Source organism: Scomber scombrus, chromosome 17 (genome assembly GCF_963691925.1).
Source record: "Scomber scombrus chromosome 17, fScoSco1.1, whole genome shotgun sequence".
Classification (NCBI taxonomy): domain Eukaryota; kingdom Metazoa; phylum Chordata; class Actinopteri; order Scombriformes; family Scombridae; genus Scomber; species Scomber scombrus.
Window position 1 is genome coordinate 2,926,240 of NC_084986.1, and position 20,701 is coordinate 2,946,940.

Genomic DNA, 20,701 nt, shown 5'->3' on the forward strand with positions numbered 1-20,701 from the left:
TTTTTGAAGGCGGATATTTCACCCAGCAAATTTGGTCTCAATATGATTAATATTTTTTACTGTTCAGTTATATTCAGAAACGCTCCTCATGAATTTGTTTTTCATCTTTAATAGCAGAGCTACAATTTGAATGATTAAAAAAATGGTAAAAGTGGTGACTTTGATTGACAGGTGACACTTGGTAGGGGGCGGGGCTTCAGTGAACTCGGCGTGCACTCCCACATCGTTTGGGAGCAGAGGCTGAATTTTACACAACTTTGAAGCCTAATTTGATATATTTGACGATTTTTTTAATCGTTCAAATTTGGCAGGGTGGTTAACAACACACTTTTCTGTGGTATGTCAAACTCAGAACACATATTTATTCTTACTTTACATGGACTTTAAATACGGTCAGTAAATATAATCAGTACCTGGACTCGAGAACCTACAAGGAGCTTTTTCTCATAGAACAGAACATCTACAGTGACATAGACATTTGGGTTGTTCACCTGTCTCCTGCTGTCAGCCACAACAACCTTGAAATCATTGAAAGTGTGATGCATCACCACCAGAATCGCTGGTTTACCAGCTGCCAACACAAGATAACAACAGAAACAGGATTATTTTTGGTCTAAACCTTTTTATTTACAATATACATTTAAAGGGCACAACTAGCAATTTTCTGTATTTATCTTGCTGTCATTAAATCTCATCTTTGGATCTAAACCAACAATGAACTGATCTACTAACAAGTATTATCCAAAGTCTGATATATCTCATTCCTCGGATAATGTCTGAAAACTATTAAAAACACATAGTGAGCCACACTGCTGCACTGGGTGACATGTTCTTTCAGTAAGAAGAGTTTTGTTTGTTCAGAAACAGCTCCAGAGACTAATAACAGTGATCATGTTTTCATTCAATTAGCCTGATAAAGGCATTCTTACCAGGCAAGCTTTCCGTGGCCTCACTGATGTACGTTCCAACTTGTGAAACAGCCGGACAGATTACCAGGAGATAGTCACGTTCTTCAGGATCATACACCTCAATGTGGCCAATACCTTTAATCTTTTTAACCAAGTCTAAACGAGCCCCGTTTGTTTTTCTCGTCTCAAGAACAAAGAACTGTCTCCACGAGGCTAAAGGGACAGAATAATGAGATTTGTCAACTGTAACAAAATCAGAAACCAGACGGAGAAATAATATAAAAAAAAAGCAAGATTTAGCATTAAAAAAAAGATGATCCCTAATTATTACAATTTTCATACATTCAACTCACAACTTAAAACCGATATGTATAAAATGTTCATATGCTTACAATATCTTTAAAATGACTGTGACGGCACACATTTTTGAACAATTCTTCACTTCAAAACCTGAATCAGTGGCTTTTGTAGTAGTAAGTCAATAAGGAAGTAAAGCTTTATTTATAACACTTTTCTGAACACACAGTTATAAAGTGATTCACCAACATATAGACAATTGAAGCAAATAGATTAACAAAATAGTGTAATTTACAATGTAAAACATAACAAAGAGAAACAGGCCAAACTGGGTTTTTAAGCACTGTTTAAAACAGTCCAAAGTATCAGCAGATCTAATAGAGTCAGGGGGTAAAGACTGCAAATGTGAGATAACCTTTTGTTTAACGGTTAATGCGGGTGTTATGGTCCCTCTAACACACAGGGTCAACTCGAAACATATGCGACATATGAAAAGGAAATAAACTGTCAGACATTTGGCCGTCCCACCTAGCTATTCCCCCTAAACTATAAAAAGGAGAAAAATATTTTAACCTAATTCAACCAAACAAAAATCGAAAACTACTGGTAATCTCCCAAACTAAAGTAAACTAACTAAACAAACACCCATGCAGCCCTCAAAAACATACTGGGGAAAACAAATGGTTCTACAGTTCAGTGTTTCGGGCAGGGGCTAGAGACAGAATGAGGATTCTTCCAACTCCTCCTCAAATCCTTTCTCAGATGAGAAATTAACAGAAAATAAGTGGTAGAGGGAAGGCAAGAGATAAGGAGAGACAGAGAGAGACAGACCAAGCAGCAAGCAGGGTGGAACACCGCCCCTAGAGGACCAGACACATCAGCGTGGGATAGTAAAATGGCCGAGATCTGAGCTCCACTTCTCAACCACTTTAAAGAACCACAAGGTCAGAAATATAGCTTGGGTCAAAGGTCCATGAAGGCATTGTATGTAATCTGCAGGGTATTCTATCGGATTCTGGATTTTACAGGAAGCCAGTGGAGGGAAACTGGTTCTGGTTTTAAGTCAGGCTGCTGCCTTTTGGACTAACTTTTTAAAATTAAGCTCTGTTGTTTGTCTCCACCAACTCCTGAGGGAAACATTTATAAAATAATATAAATATAATTTATAATATATATAAATGTATTATAAGATTTATAAATATTATATTCTATTATATTTATAATATATATATATTCTTTGTCTGTTTGGTCAGGTAGTGTACATGGGGTTTTTAGAGCTTTTTTTTTTTAAGAGCCTGTTTCTGCAGAAAATGAAACTACTACCAAAATAGTAAAGTTGTGGGCTGAAAGATGACCTCTGTGAAACTGACAGGAACTGCAGAGTCGGCTTATAATTATCTGCATGTTCGTCACAACTGAACAGCAACCGCTTTCACATACAAGTCGTTATTTAACTATATAACTAATTATATAACAATATTCATTAGAGAAGTATTAAATTGAACCTTTTGTAATGACTAAATGTAACCTATTGTGTACAACATTGAAATATTGCATTCTTGAAAGAGTCATTTGCAGTACCAGTAAAAAGTTTGGGCACACTTTCATTGTAGGAAAGTGTGTCCAAACTTATGTAATTTATAAACATAATAAACTATTTACTCACCGGCTACTCTCTTGTTCCCCTCGTCTACCATGTCTCTGAAAAAGGAAACAGAGATGAACATTCAGTCCAAGTCAAGGTGTATCTGCGTCACAAACACTTAAGCCATAGCTTGTCTACTCAAGCTTGCGCTGACCCATAAAACATACAGTTAGAAATACCTTAGAGGGCTATAACCTCTACCTGATAGAGATCCAGTACTTCACAGATTCACAGGAGTAGTTCACATTAATTATTTTAGATGCTTAGTTACATAGTTCGATAATTTATTGGTGAAGTCTCTGGCATTTCTCTCTCACACTTCAGCTGCTTTTGCTCCTCCTTGTTGGTGCCACTTTTAATTTTGGGTCAGACTACGTGTTGTCTTAACACGTTGACAGAGGAAGTGGAGGAGCCAGATACGTGACTTTGTCAGTGTTTTGCAAGAGACCAGAACTAAACACAGTGTCAGCGGTTTGTATCTACTGCAGATGAACTGGTTCTTTGCATTTAAATAGAAAGATTATTTTTGGACAAAGCTACAGACAACTGCAGATGATCACACTTCTTTTCTGCAGGCGCAGCATGTGCTGCTAAGTTCAAGGTTCAAGGTTTATATCTGATTCCCACTAAGTACAATATGTTGATAATAGGTTTGCATTAAAGTTTTGATATCGATTGGATTTATATTACCTTCCGGTCAAATATATTGGGCATTTTTAGTGGATAGAAATTGTTTTTCTATGATATTTTTAGACAACAAATTGCTTTGCATACCTTGTCTATGTGTTTTCTGTTTGGTTCCTGGCAATGTAGTAAAATGGATTGTATGACATTTTTTTTGTAACATTTTATTATTGCTCTGCTTATACATGATGTCTGTCACGGGTGTTTAGCGGGTGGACCCAAAAAGCAGACAGTCTTGGATAACGGGCACTTTATTGGCCAACTCAGGAAAAAACAACTAAACAACTCAGGCCACCTGGGCAGCAAAGAAAACACAATAGGAACTAACTAACAGAGTTTGCGGACAACAGACTACTAAACACCGTGCAAAACAACACAGACTTGGACAAAGACTGAACTGAAAACCAAAACCTATATAGACGTGGGGTAATAACTAAACAGGATACAGGTGAGTGAAACAAGACAGGTGAAACACATGAGGCAATCAACTAAGACAGGGCCAACACAGGAAGTAAAACTAACAAAATACACAAAGGGAGAATAACTTCAAAATAAAACACGAGCTACACCAGGATGTAACAATGTCTCACTCTGGTTTGGTTTTCACCAACTCCTGAGAAACACATTATCATTAATCCAACATAGAAATGTGTTACATTTTGCTTTAACAGAACATGATGCACTCTTGACCTTATGTATGGCCTTTTATATGCTGTAACCACGTTGTTCTGTTTTAGGGTCAGATGTCTCACAGTGAAGTGTGACTGCACATGAATGTGTACGTGATGGATCGAACATTTGTGGTAGTTTGGTGGAAGCTGAAAATATAACGTGTTTGTGTGAGCTGTTTTTTCAGAAACACTTTCTTTTTTCAGCAGATGAATGTGAAAACAAACTCTGCACAGACCAGCAAACATCCAACTGATAGAACTAGAGGAAAAACCGATTTTTAAGTGGAGGGGGACAAAAAATAGAGAAAAAAATAACAGTCATTAACATCCAATGTAGAACCATGTTCAATTTTGCTTTGACAGAACATGATGCACTCTTGACCTTATGTATGACCCTTTATATGCTGTAACAACGCTGTGCTGTTTTAAGTCAGATGTCTCACCAAGATCATTCACTTTGTCTGGTGTAGAGGAAATGAGTGCCTCATCTGAAAGAAACAGAAAAGTGCAAAAGAAAAAAGAGATGATTGTTAGAAGGGGTAACTGAATGCAAGAACAGGAAGCTGTACAGAAAGACATGACACCATATATGGAGTTCTTATTGATGATCTTACAGGACAGTGTGACTTCACATCAATGTGTACGTGATGGATCGAACATTTGTGGTCGTGGTTGTGTTGGGCGGAGGCTGAAAATATAAAGTGTTTGTGTGAGCTAGTCAGTGTGCCTCTCTTGCTGCAGAGTTCAGGAAGATTCATTAAAGGCTGCCGGACTGCAAAACATCGAGTCTCTGGTATTTAATCACCTTTCTTACCTAATCAGACAAACTGATATTTAAGCTGTAATGACCTTGTGTTTGATGATACAATGTAAGTGAGTTATCAGCATAATTGGGTATTGATTAGAGGTTGAAGCGAGTATTTATGCCTATAACAAGGCTTTATATAAACAATAGAACAGTATTTTGATAGTTTGGTTGCTTTGAAATGTAAGGACACTACCTGTAGACCATCAGTGCAAATATATAAACACAACCGCTGAAGTGAGCACGGTGAGGGAGCTGAAAGACGTAAAGACATGAAGGGAAAAGACATGATCCGTATCATGGGAGGGATCATATGACAAACACGGGGGTTAACAGAAAGTGCTATCCTGATTGTTTTAAAAAGATCAAACTATAATAATTATCATTATAATTGATATGCAGTCAGTTTAAATGGTTTTATATTCATTCAAACTTCTGAAAGACCACAGCACTGTTATGTTCTTCAGAAATGAAATATGTTTTGATAATAAGTCATTTTTATTAAATTTGCTACATTACACTCATCTATAAACGCCTAAATTATCAGCTCCTCGGGTGCTCAGTGACATGAGGTGCGGCTGAAGTGTAAGGAACCCTTTAGCAAATCGTCACTGGGAGCAGCACGCACTTCTCACTCCAGCTGTGTCTGCAGCTAATTATTGATGAGCTGTTACTGCTGTAGTATGTTGTACGGAGAAATAAAAAGAAGACCAGAAGAGTCCAGAGATAGGTGCTGATTCAGTGTGTTGATCAGATGTATTTCGGGACACTATAGTTGCTGTGATGTTTCAGTATTTACAGACCAAACTGACAGATGTTGTGTAAAAGTACACCACTGCAGCAGTGACACACAGTATGGGCACAGATCTGCTAACTTTGTTTTTTAATTATAATAGAGAACAATGTTCCAACATCTTTGTAATACTCTCTAAAGAAATCACCTCTGTCATCCTGTATTTACAGCGTGTCAGTCCGTGGTGAGAGAGGAGCAGAGCTGCATTCAAATAAACAAATACATTGATTGGTTGTCAGTGTTTCTATCATTCATAAAATCACTCTGAAAGTGATTCCAATTAAATAATTCTCTATCGTTATCGTTATAATTGTGGTGTGGACTCCGCCATCCACATTAATTAGAAAAATATTTTAAACTATATATTTATAGTTATCAATATAGTTATCTTTCTCAGTGAAGTGTTTGTCGGTTGAAATAAACTGAATTTTAACAGCTTTAGCATGTTGACTGTGTCACTGTGGAAAAATGCATTAGACTGTGCTTTCCTAACAACAAACTGTGGATGAGTAGGGCAGGCCGTTCTCATTCACTGTTTGTATTTGCATGTATGAAATGTAATGCACAGTATGTAACCCACAACTTTCAAACTAATGTATTTCAATGGGAAGCACATTTCATGCCTGCAGTCCGTATTTTTTGGGACCAAGAGCACAGAAGCTTTTTAGAAATGTTATTCTATGGTGCCAAATCTGAGTAATTTAATAAAGTTTTGATATTGGATTTAGAAAAATACAACAATGTATTTAAAACATTTTTTTGGGAATAAATTATTTATTTTAATCCCATTTTTTTTCTTTTTATGGTTTCAATTTTTTTTCTTTTTCACTTTCAGACTTTTGGCCTTGATATTACTGAAGCGAGAGAGGTGTGAAATAAGGATGGACAGCATAACAGTGAAGGAGGGCCCTCCTCTGTTACATTAAACTTGGTTGGAAATGGCTTCTGCTCCCTCAGGAGACGCTGCTGACACCAGCGAGCAGGTAAGAAACACTGTTTCAGAGATGATCTTATACTAGACTATATTGATGGGTGATGGGTGTAACATCAAGGAAAAAATATGTGTTTAAGTGGAGGATGTGCTAATGTTAAATTATTAGCATATGCCTAGCATTCACTAAGTTAGCTTCAAACCACAGCTGTTTTAATATAGTTTGTGTTGCAGCCAAGGACTCTCAAGAGCAGGACTGTAACTAACAGTATCTTTATTTCTTGACAAGATGAAACAAACGATTTTCACCTTCACAGTCCAACGGTATGGTTCCTCAGCTGCTAAATAAGCTGCTACCCCTAAATTGTGTACAACACTGCAGTGGAGTTTTCTTCTCTCAACGCTCTCAACTCATTTCTTACTGACTCGACAGTACCACCTGGTGGCGGAATTTATACAACACTTGAATCATGATGGTAGGAGCGAAAGCTTGACAGACATAGCAACAGTAACTAAGGGGGGCGGGGCTTAGCGAAGGGTCAATTTCAATGCAAATTAAACCATTCAAATTAAACCCGACTCTAAATGCCACTATCTCTGTGTGAAGTTGCTAATTTAATTTTATATTTCAAAGAATATGCGGCTGAGGATATTTAATATGGAGGACCATAGGGGTCACTGAAAAAGAGAAAATACATTATTGAATTTTAGCTTTTGAATTATTTCCAGGTATAAGAAACGCACCTGTGTTGTTTCACAGATAAGAAGTCAACAGTTGGGATTACTGTATACAATGATCTGCATTTAATTTGTTCATTAGAAGACATTCTGTTTTCTGATGTGCTTCTGTTGAACTCAACACACCCTCAATTTTGTTGTTTTATAAACTCAGTATAATGTCCATTTCCAACAACAGCGGCATGTTCTACTCACTGGTCTGAAAGTGCACTGACTAATTAAAGTCACTGTAAAGCTGCCGTCAATAAAAGAAGACAATTCCTGCACAGATTTTCCACATTATTTATGGAAACTTTTAATGGAAACAGTGAGCAGCAAAGTGATGAGACCGGATGTGGGGAGCTGTATTTTTGTTTAAGGTTTAAAATAATTTCTTTGTTTCTGACAGGGAGAAAAATCAGCTGAATCGAACCCTAAAGAGGACCTCTTGAAAACTTTACAGAATTTGGGAAAAGATGACTTTAAAACATTCAAGTGGTACCTGGAGCAGCCTGAGGTCCTGGAAGGCCTCCCACCAATCCCAAAGTGTCAACTGGAGGAGTCAGACCGGTTGGACACAGTGGATCTGATGGTCAAGATCTACAGTGAAAACACTCTGCAGGTGACCAGAAAGGTTCTGAAGAAGATGAATAAACAATGGTCACATACCATCTCTGAAAGTAAGTCATGATCAAACTGATTAAACTGGAAAAAGGCACATGACTTTTTTCTAATGTAAAGAAAGTGTTTTTGCACCAATATGAAGTGTTTTTAATTGAATGTACTGTAGTAAGGGGAGCTCACAACGACTGCTGCTGCTACTCAGGATATGTCAGAAACCAATGTGAGAGTAGTGGAGAGGGAGCTTAAACCAAGCCTAAAATTCAAGAGGATGAAGTGGTGTAAATGGTTGTATAATTTGTGTCATCTCAATGCAAAACATACTTTAATCTAAGGAAATATTTTGTTATGAATAAAAAATGTGCACAATTATCAGGAAACTACTAGAACTTACTCCAACATTACTCTCCCCTTTTTGTTGTCTATTGCATTCATTCAGAGATTCTTGCCAAGTGTCGGCATAAACTCAAATCCAAGCTGAAGGAGAAATTTCAGTATTTGTTCGAGAAACTCACAAAAGCAGGATTTTCAAAACACCTAGAAGAGATATACACCGAGATCTACATCCTAATGGAAGAAACTGGAGAGATCAACAGGGAACATGAGGTCAGACAGATTGAAACAGCATCCTGGAAACCAGACAGACCAGAAACAACAATCAGACAAGAAGACCTTTTTAAAGCATTACCTGGAAGAGATCAACCAATCAGAACAGTGATGACAAAGGGAGTGGCTGGCATTGGGAAAACAGTCTTAACACAGAAGTTCACTCTGGACTGGGCTGAAGACAAAGCCAACCAGGACATACACTTCACATTTCCATTCACTTTCAGAGAGCTGAATGTGGTCAAAGAGAAAAAGTACAGCTTGGTGGAACTTGTTCATCACTTCTTTACTGAAACCAAAGAAGCAGGAATCTGCAGGTTTGAAGAGTTCCAGGTTGTGTTCATCTTTGACGGTCTGGATGAGTGTCGACTTCCTCTGGACTTCAACAACAATGAGATCCTGACTGATGTTACAGAGTCCACCTCAGTGGATGTGCTGCTGACAAACCTCATCAGGGGGAAACTGCTTCCCTCGGCTCGCCTCTGGATAACCACACGACCTGCAGCAGCCAATCAGATCCCTCCTGAGTTTGTCAGCATAGTGACAGAGGTCAGAGGGTTCACTGACCCACAGAAGGAGGAGTACTTCAGGAAGAGATTCAGAGATGAGAAGCAGGCCAACACCATTATCTCCCACATCAAGACATCATGAAGCCTCCACATCATGTGCCACATCCCAGTCTTCTGCTGGATCACTGCTACAGTTCTGGAGGATGTGTTGAAAAGCAGAGAGGGAGGAAAGCTGCCCAAGCCCCTCACTGAGATGTACATCCACTTTCTCGTTGTTCAGGCCAAACAGAAGAACATCAAGTATGATGGAGGAGCTGAGAGAGATCCACATTGGAATAAAAAGAGCAGGAAGATGATTGAGTCTCTGGGAAAACTAGCGTTTGAGCAGCTGCAGAAAGGCAACCTGATCTTCTATGAATCAGACCTGACAGAGTGTGGCATCGATATCACAGCAGCCTCAGTGTGCTCAGGAGTGTTCACACAGGTCTTTAAAGAGGAGAGAGGTCTGTACCAGGACAAGGTGTTCTGTTTCATCCATCTGAGCGTTCAGGAGTTTCTGGCTGCTCTTCATGTCCATCTGACATTCATCAAGTCTGGAGTCAATCTGCTGGAACAAACAACATCCTGGTGGTCTAAAGTATTTAAAGACAAACCTAAACTAAAACATCTATACCAGAGTGCTGTGGATGAGGCCTTACAGAGTCCAAATGGACACCTGGACTTGTTCCTCCGTTTCCTCCTGGGTCTTTCACTGCAGACCAATCAGACTCTCCTACGAGGTCTGCTGTCACAAACAGGAAGTAGCTCACAAACCAATCAGAAAACAATCAAGTACATCAAGAAGAAGATGAGTGAGAATCTGTCTGCAGAGAGAAACATCAATCTGTTCCACTGTCTGAATGAACTGAATGATCGTTCTCTAGTGGAGGAGATCCAACAGTATCTGAGATCAGGAAGTCTCTCCACAGATAAACTGTCTCCTGCTCAGTGGTCAGCTCTGGTCTTCATCTTACTGTCATCAGAAAAAGATCTGGACGTGTTTGACCTGAAAAAATACTCTGCTAGAGAGGAGGCTCTTCTGAGGCTGCTGCCAGTGGTCAAAGCTTCAAATAAAGTTCTGTAAGTGGATGAAACACTGGATATATGAACAACTTAAAATATGTTTATTTTTGTAATTTTGTTTTGATAAAACATTTTCTGTTTTCATTATTAATTCTTCTTCAGCCTGAGTGGCTGTAACCTGTCAGAGAGAAGCTGTGCAGCCCTGTCCTCAGTTCTTAATTCCCAGTCCTCTAGTCTGAGAGAGCTGGACCTGAGTGACAACAACCTGCAGGATTCAGGAGTGAAGTTGCTGTCTGCTGGACTGGAGAATCCACATTGTACACTGGAAACTCTCAGGTCCGGATTCAGATGTTTGATAAACAGTTCATCCTGCTTTAGGTTTATATTAGTGAAAGTTTTGAACATCTATAGGATTTTCCTGCTAACATGGTTTTTTAAAGCACTGAGTTAACTTTATTTTCGGAATTCTAGTCTGTCAGGGTGTCTGATCACAGAGAAAGGCTGTGCTTCTCTGGCCTCAGCTCTGAGCTCCAACCCCTCCCATCTGAGAGAGCTGGACCTGAGCTACAATCATCCAGGAGATTCAGGAGAGAAGGTGCTGTCTGCTGGACTGAAGGATCCACACTGCAGACTGGAGACTGTCAGGTAAGAACAGACAGGTGGACACTCTCAGGTAATCAACTTTGATGCTGAACATAAAAGTGGGTGGTATAAGTCCCATCCACTTTAAAAATGATTACTTTGGACCCCCCCACACACATTTTACCATGTCGATAATCAGTACATCATCGACTCAGCGCTGTGTCAGTGCTTCATTATTAAATACACTATGCTTGTTTATTGAGAAAATGACAAAATCAATTAAACTCCTTTCCACATTTTCACTGCTACCTTTCAGCCAGGCAGAGTCTAACACAGCATACCATACATACACATGAAGTGTAATTTAATAGGTAGATTCTTGATGTGCTGATGAAGAAGGAAACCACCGCTGACACGTCTCAGTTGTATATTTAAAAAGTTTTATTACAAAGAGATCAGTGTCACATGTCCAATCTGAGAGAGTCCTGGCCTGGAACTTCTCCCTTTCTACAACACTTGCAACACTATATATATAGTACCCAAAATAAAACTCCACCTTCTAAACAAATGGTCAGTCTGGGAAAACAGCTCCTGGCTCATCATTTATGACTAGTTTTAACAAATGGTCAGTCTGGAGAAATAGCCTCTAGCCTGTCCTTTATGGCTAACCTTTAACCTTTAACCTAAGTAAACATCTACTTTTGGAAGACATACAAGACAAAGACATGACGTCTCAAGTTATCACAGGATAAGAACAATCCAGACACTACACACACACACAAGTGCTGCTAACCGTAGCTCGTAATTGATGCTTAGGTGCCAGGTAGCTGAGTTAAAGTGGGTGACACACTGTCCCAACAAGATGTTCAGTATGTGAACTTAAAATCAAAGCCTGGCATCGTATTTTGTTCATCTTTTACCCACAGTCTTTTTGTTTTTGTTACACAGTCTGTAGTATACAGACTGACAGCAGCCTCAATGCTCTGTTAGCTAACTGTTGAAAAACTGCACTGCAGTTGTTAGGGCGCATACCAGATATTTGCTAGGTCAGTGGTTTGAGTGGGGCATCAGACCTTTATTGCATGACACTCAACGCAAATTTGTCTCACCCGTATTTTCAATACCTCTGACGACCATGGACCTAAAGTTATTCTTTTGTCAAACTTTCATGATCTCCTGGTGTCCCTGAACTCGCCAGAGGAGAGTCCATGAGTGTATGACAGATTGTGGTGCACATAAAACCTCTCCACTGTTATGTGTCAATCGAGCTGCATGGTGCTGGGCTGTGAGCACAGGTCCCACTAGAGGACGTCAGGCTCTCATGCCACCCTGTTTCTGACAGTCTGGTCAGAAACATGCACACCAGTAGCCTGCTGGAGGTCATTTTGTAGGGCTCTGGCAGTACTCCTCCTGTTCCTCCTCACACAAAGGAGCAGATACCGGTTACTACTGCTGGGTTGATACAGCCCTGTCCAGGTCTCCTGGCAACTTTTCCATACTCTTGAGTCTGTTCTTGGAGACACAGCGAACCTTCTTGCGACCGCATGTATGGATGTGCCATCCTGGAGGAGCTAGACTACCTGTGCAACCTGATTGGGTTGCAGGTTACCACCTCATGCTACCAGTAGTGACAAGGACACTAGGGGGGGTCCAAGAACTGACCCCTGAGGAACTCCACATGTCATAGCCACTTGATCGGATTCATAACTTCCAATGGTCACAAAATAACTCTGCTCCTCCAAGTAGGACCTGAACCATTCTAGGACTGTTCTGCTGAGTCATGCTCCAGCCAGTGTCAAAAAGTCCACTGGAGTTCAAGAAATTGTTATTTGCTGCAAATCAATTTGGACAGACTTCACAATAATCTTTAAGAAAAGTCAGATTCCCCCTTCATTAATTAACAGTGATTTGTTGGCTAGTGATCTGATTTTGAGTAGAGCTAACCTTGTGGAGCTAACAGGAGACACTGGTATATTTCGAGATTGCGATGATATATTCAATAAATGGGCAGATTTAATTAAATCATTTTTATTTCTCACCAGTTTAACCATTTTTCATGTCATCACAGGGATTAAGAAGGCTACCTGAACTCCATAGGGCCTCGACTTTTCCTGGGGGAGAACATTATTGATATCAGTATTGCAGCCTGGACCCGGCACATATCAGTCAGACTCACAGATGTAATTATTCAGGGGAGGTGGAGGGGGCTCGGCAATTTTTTGTTGAGGGTTGTTTCGATCGTGGTGGAATGGGAGGGGCTGGGCGATGAAGGAGGTAAAGGGGAGAAAATATGGAATTTGGGCATGGTGTGAATTGGATTCCAATATTGACAAGTTTCTTCATCTTCTCTGTGAAATCCAGGAGTGGAGAGTCCAGACTGAATGGAGAGAGTAGGGTGAAAATTGGGAGTCTCCTGTTGGGGCTGGGGGAGACTATTTTGTTACATCACATCTTCTTCTTCAGGTCTTTTCCTCTCAGACTTCAGTGAAAGAATCCTGCAGACAGTTGAGACTGATGAGTTTCAGCCTGTTTTTGTGTCACTCTGACAAACTGAGGAACACTGCTTCATGTTGAACAGCATTTAGGACTCATATTGGATAGAAAATCATTCTGACTGTGTTTCTTCCTCCAGGATGGATCATGGTGGAGAGCACAGGTTAAAACCTGGTCTGAAGAAGTGTAAGTGTGAATTTAATTTGAGTCATGTAAACTAAACAGCAAACAGTCAGTTTCTCTTTAAACACAAAGTTGGTCTTTGTGGTATTTATTCATTAAAACATTACTGACAAAATGTGTCATCATTAAACTTTATAGAAATGAACAACAGATCAGAAGTCAAACAGAGAATAAATCCATCAGGTGTGTCAGATGATAAACTGCTGCTGTGTTGTTTCTTCTTTTCTTCATCAGATTTCTGGAAACTCACACTGGACACAAACACTGTAAACAGATACCTCAAACTATCTGACAACAACAGGAAGGTGACATATGTGGAGGAGGATCAGTCATATCCTGATCATCCAGACAGATTTGACTTCTGGCCTCAGCTGCTGTGTACAAATGTTCTGACTGGTCGCTGTTACTGGGAGGTCGAGTGGAGAGGAGGAGTTAATATATCAGTGAGTTACAGAGGAGTCAGCAGGAAAGGAAACAGTAATGACTGTTTGTTTGGATTTAATGATCAGTCCTGGAGTCTGATCTGCTCTGATGTTGGTTACTCTGTCCGTCACGAAAACAGAGAAACATCCATCCCCTCCTCCACCTCCTCCTCCTTCTCCTTCTCCTTCTCCTCCGTCTCTAACAGAGTAGGAGTGTATGTGGACTGTCCTGCTGGCACTCTGTCCTTCTACAGAGTCTCCTCTGACACACTGATCCATCTCCACACCTTCAACACCACATTCACTAAACCTCTGTATGCTGGATTTAGGGTCTGGCAATATCCTGGTTCCTCAGTATCTGTGTGTCCTCTGTCTAAGTGAGAGTCTCCTCCTGTGTAGACAATCAGTCACACTGCTGACTGAAGACAGCTGCTGAAATCACAGTTCACTCTGTTCACCAGTGAACAATAGAAACAGGAAGTGACAGCAGCTTCCTGTGTTTAAATGTTGATGTTGATCACGAGGTTTCACTAGTCACTATGATTAGTTTCATTTGGATCACTGACTGTGCTTTAATGTCAGAATATAGTTTCTATTAGAAGTAGTGCATTGATCTCCTCTGGACTTAATTGATGTGTAAAAACTGTGTTCACTCTGATATTCACTTGAGTAAAGTTTTCTTGGAGCAGCATCTAGCAGCTGTTAGTGGCTGTTAGTTATTCCATTTTATCAGGATCTTAAAGTGTTTTTCCTGAAAATGTCCACCAGACATCCCAGTCTGTTTGACATCAGCTCAGTTTGTGTTCAGTCATTAACATCAACGTATGTTTCTATGTGATGTCATGTGTCTGACATGTATGTATATAATAACATGTATGGGCTGCTTTCCTTTAGTTTTTCTTGCCTCTACAGGTGATGTAAATATTATCTTGTTTGACTTATTGGTATGTAGTAATTTAAGTTCGTATAAAACAGCAGACTTAAAAGATAAAAGGGAATATTTTGCATTTCATTTGTTGATGTATTTTTAGTTCATATTTTCATAAAGGTAAAAATTTAATTTTAGTTAAAATGTATGTGGAAAATTTCATTGATATTATGTTTGTAACATTTGTTAAAAGATCCTCATTATTGTTGCTTTCTTATAATGAGTAACCGTGCACTGTTAGAGAGGATTACGGGAGGAGCGGGTGTTGGCCAGGGATGTGGAAAGTGGAGCCGACACAGTTTTTTGACCTTTCTCCTTTTAAATATTTTTGTATCAGTAATAACTGTGGAAGACAGTATCATTTTTTTGTTGTTGTTTCAAGTAAACCTTTTATAAGCGATCAAGTCGTCCTGTGTATTTTGTTGGATATGGATACTGAAGGGGAATCATTGGAGCATCAACTTAAGGCTTCATTGACAGATAACCTATATCCATGTTTGTCACATGCTGATTTCCTGTGTCCATTAGGTGGCGCTATAACTACGACTCAATACTTAAGCATAGATGTGTTCAGGACGGGACTCTTATCAAAATCAAGAGAAATTTTGGATTGGAACATCTATGTTAAAGTTACAGCAACTTCCTGCTTCATGGCGTAACATCAAAGTGTGTTGCATCGCTACGACAACAGCATTCAATGCAGACTTTATATTTTGATAACTTTTAACCATCAACTGCAAGAAACAGTAGTTACCTGGATGTAACTACAGTTCTATGAGTACACACAGGCGCATCACAACAGTAACCCTGTGTCTAGACCATGAGTGTAGAGTGACCAACATGTTTAGTGTGTCTGCTAAATGTGCTAACAGTGTAGACACACAGACGGAGCAGTCACTGTTGTTGCTGCTCATGCTTGCGATCAAGACCCGGCATATAATATATATGTTGAAGTCTGTTACAACAGTATGGTATCCTCACTGTTCAGGTATCAACAGTATCAAATGCACCAGCGTCTGTAATCACCACCAGATGGTGCTGTTGTGCTAATCAGCAGAAGTCACATAGTCCTGCTTTAAAATGATTTTTCATAAAGTAAGAAACATGTTTAGTGTGTTCTCAGTCAACAAAATCTTACTTGTTTACATCAAACGTGCCTTTAACATACCAGTGACATAACTGGTGTGTAAATGTCCTAAATTTAATGCACTGAAATTGAGTTTGTTTTTTGAGCATGCAGATGAGCTTACAACAGTTGTACTAACTATAAAACTACTAAACATGCTGAAAACATCTACTGGTGAATAAATACAATTGAAACAGATAACCTAACCTCACTAAAACATATTTTCTTTTGCACATTAGAAGCATACAATCATGATTTCTAGGAGACAGATGTGACAGCGGGAGTATAGCGAGAGTGTCCTGCACTCAAGGCTACTTCAACCTTTTTCAATGCAGAGTGAATTGAAGCTCCATCTTCTTTTCAACCTGAAAACCTTTCTTCTTTTCATCTCCAGTCTCTCTCCCAGTAAACAGACCTTTGTCCTGATGATTGGTTCCCAGTTTGTGTTACATCTGGAGCTCCACCTCCATCTCTCACATACTGGATTATTATCAAAGCAGTGATTGCAGTGATGAGACAGAAATGTGACCAGTGAGAAAATCTATGTGTGTCCATATTTATTTTGCTCATTTTACATAATGCATTTCAGCAAATTGCCTTTGAGGACATTTATACATTTAACACCTGCTAAATGAACAGTTTTTGCTCCTATAATATACCGGCTTCCCAATGATAACTTCACAATTCAGTTTTTGAGTCGTTTGGTCTCCGTACAGCTCCTACTGCAACTATACAATCAAAGAACAGTGTTATGAAACTTAAATAAATATATATTACCAACCGAGATCTGTGCATTCATTTTTAGGAAATCATCAATCATTAAAAAAATGTCATTCAATGCTTAAACCCTCAATGCACAAATACTTAATGCTTAGAAATAATACTTTGACTTTTTAATAGAAGAGGTGGCTTTGGCTGAGATAAATTGAACATTAGTCAACGTCAGTGAGAAATAAATCATTAAAGTCCAGCCTCCCACATTACAGGAGGTCGGTATAAAGACTGAAATACATTGACAAAGATCGTGATGGAGAGTTTAATTCCAAAATGATGCGTTATTATAAAGAAAATGAATCTGTAAATCGAATAAAGACGATCATTCAATGTTTTCCATATCAGAAATGATTAAGCGGTTTATTTTGTGACCTCATTTTGGAACAAAACTCTATATGTGAACACTTCATTTCTAGTACAGCTCTACACAGTGTTGTATAAATTGAAATGCATGTGCAGTCATTTTGCTGCCAGTTTTTACATCAACAAAGTTATTGTGATGATCGGGGATAGTTTGGGGGTTGCAGAGAAAAGCAGAAGACATTTACATCACTGAAACCAAACATCTGGGTTAAACATTTGCCCTTTTTATATCTATTTAGTGCAAAACATATGAACCCAGATGAATGCAAACTCTTCTACAATCTGCACAGTGTAGTCATATGTTCCAAACTGGGATTCAAACTTCTGTAGGTGCGAAAATGCTCCACATATATGGAGGCTTCTCACATATTCTGCTAACCACATTTGGCGCCATCGTGGAGGTCTATACTGCAGTTCTGCAAAAGTTAATATCTAAACATACCAAGAGCAAGAAGCAAAAGAAAGAAAGAAAGAGAAACAACCCAAAATACTATTAAGTGTGTATAAGTGTATTTATAAGATTATGTGATTTTTGTCTTTTTGTCTGAAAAAGTGATAAAAATGGAAACATCGCACCAAACGTTACCACTGAATGTTGTAGTTAAAGGTACCCTGTAAAGTTTCTGACATCTGGTAGCACTATGGAGCAATTTGTATGTTGTTGTTGTTTTTTTGCCTCCTGCATGTGCAAAAACATTCAAGTGATGCTGCACACAATCCTGCTAAAGCTTTCATACTATTCCAATGATCTACAGGTGGCTGCAATGTACCAAGAAAAGAAGCAATATGCCAGAAAAGGAAGGGAAGAAAAAGAGGACTAGGAGACAAGCTAGTAAAGATGGATGTAAACGATACAAGATTTAAAATACTTTTAAAAAAACATCCACTTTTTAAATGTTTTAAAAGTGAGCCTTTAACATATCAGTGTCTTAAAATGCAGTTCCTGTAATGGCCACTAAATCCTGACTGCAATAACAGTCTGATTGATTTGAATTTAATGGTAAAACTCTCAAAATGAACAGTTTACAGTGCTATTAAAGAATACATAAGATGCTTTCTGTGATTTCTTGTCATTTATATACTGCTATGATATCAGATGTTTGTTCCAAATCTTCCAAACGTATGCAAAAAATACTCTGTAAATCATGCAGAGATGATCCAGATGAGTAGACCTGTGAATGTTCATAATGCTTCCCCCTTTAAAGCTGACAGACAGCTATGTTTGGAGGTGAACTTGATTGTTTGGAAATCACATAAAATCTGGATTTTCTGGCTTCAAACAGTGGACCACAAATCAAAACATCTCTTCAGAAACCTACAGGTGACAACGAAGAAGAAGAAGCATCACTCATGTTTCTCTTCAGTCTGTGTGTCACATTCGATTGATCATATTTTGCATGAGAGCATGACAGTATGCTGGCTTTACATTTCATCTCACGTAAGCTGGTGTGAAAAATAGATTGCTCCCAACACAACAAACTGATGTTAAGTCTTTGTGACAGGATGCACAAAATTAGCACAGAAATGAACAATTTGTGTTGAAGTGGTTGAGTTTTAAATAAAAATCACAGAACCTCCACTATGGCAGCCAAAAGGGTTTTTTTTACAGCCTGAAAATCTTCTAAATCAGCTTCTAACAGAATTATCTGAATGTATTCGGTAATACTGTGGATCCAAAATCAGACATAACAACACAAAGAACATTCGAAATGCTGAAAATACTTAAATAAAAACAGATTTCTTCTAACATCTGTTTACAATTCATACAACATATATATCAATCTGTCAACTGTGTAATAAACAAGAAGGTAGATAGCAATTTTAATAAAATACTGACAAGAAAAAAAAAACATTTAAAAAACCTTAAATGTGTGGCAAAGCACAAAGCATCACCCGATAAAGTATATTTGTAATAAAAGTAAAAATCTTCACCTGTGTGTTATTAACTGTGTTTAAGTTTCTTTTACATACAATTAGTTTTACAACAGAACGAAAGCAGCCGCTCTGAACTCAATCAAACCTCTTATATAATACGTATACAGCGGACCTGCAGGACGCTCTGAGAGAGACTCAGTTAAACTCAGTTTTAGCAATATTCAAGCAGTATACAGATGTTTATTCAATGTAAACTTTGTATCCTAACAACTGGAAGCATCTACAGTGGCTGTGTGTAAATGTGTGTGTGTCCCTGTTTTGTCGCGCTAATCTGTGTTCAGCATCGTATTTTCCTCCTGAATGTCTGACTGCCTGGAATAAAAGCTCCACTGAATCCTGACCTATCGGCTCGAAATGGTTTGTCTGCATGTGTGTATCGTAACTAATGCAATATTTTATAAAGCAAATAAATCATTTTAACATATTAACACCTGACAAACATGTTTTTTTTCTGGTCTGTCTTTACAGAAGTGCAGAGAAGTGGCAGTTTTTACATTGTTCATACATCAAGAAAAAAAAAACAACTGCATGAGATTTGACAAAATGATCTTAATGTCATTTTAAGGAAGCAACGCAAGTTTTAAAATACAGTTTTGGGTTTTGAAAACCGACATCAGTAATAATGCTAATAAAATTTTAAATTGCAGAAAGATGACTTGCTCAGACAGCTCAACCCCGATCAGCAACACCCAAGATTACGATCAATGAGAAGATGTCCTTTAAATACCAACTTTAATAAAATAATTCTTCACACTCCGTCGTAAAGGTTAGGAGATGAAAATGATTTGGTTAAGATTAAAGATGATTAAAGAAGGATCATTGTTTTGTTTTTGGTCTCAGTCTCATGTCTCTGGTATAAAAGCCGCTCCTGCTACACGAAGGGAAAAATACTATCTGAACTGAAGCATTGGGCTAAAATTACATGCTGCAGAACATCAGTGATACTGGGCATTACTGGGAACTTTATGTCTGAGGCAACGGCTGCAATTCTCAGGGTGGACACTGCAGTGAATTAACAGTTATTAACATATAATAACATGCATTATAAAGTCTGTATTGCTGCAAGGATTTGTGACATCAGATTGATAATCAAGTAAAAACAGCATGTGGACTTTGATGTCAACACATTAACCCTGACCAACTCTTCATCACTGGATCCTCTCAGTCTCAGTATAATAATAATAGCATTGTACAATGTTAGCATGAGGCAAGCAGTGTTAGCATGTAACAGAACGTGATGTGGCACCAAAACTGGCTAATTACATTAGATTCATTCAAATTTCCATGTTTAGGAGTTTCTCAATGCAGCAGCAACATATTGAATTTCTCCAGGAAACATTAATACCTTCAAAAACCACTCTTACTATCAGTAACCGCATTATGTGGCAGAGTTTAATTTGAGTAAATCTGCCTAATCTATCTAAAATAATGATTTTATGATGTGACAACGCTGTGGTTAAGGTCTGGTTTGATTTAGACTCAAAACCCACTTGGTACAGGCTAGGGAAAGATCATAGTTTGGGTTAAAATTATCCCCTTGAAATGTGGATAGTACTTCCTTAAAATTAGACAACCTTTATCGTCATGGCAACAGTAAACACTATGTTAAAGGTTTAGGATTAAAAATGTCAAATGCCAAAATGTTG

General features: G+C 38.6%; 1 pseudogene; it reads left to right on the forward strand.

Annotated features, from left to right (window-relative positions):
* Positions 1-6,741: 6,741 nt before the first annotated feature.
* LOC133998016 (NACHT, LRR and PYD domains-containing protein 3-like) lies at positions 6,742-14,365 on the forward strand (annotated as a pseudogene).
* Positions 14,366-20,701: the final 6,336 nt, after the last annotated feature.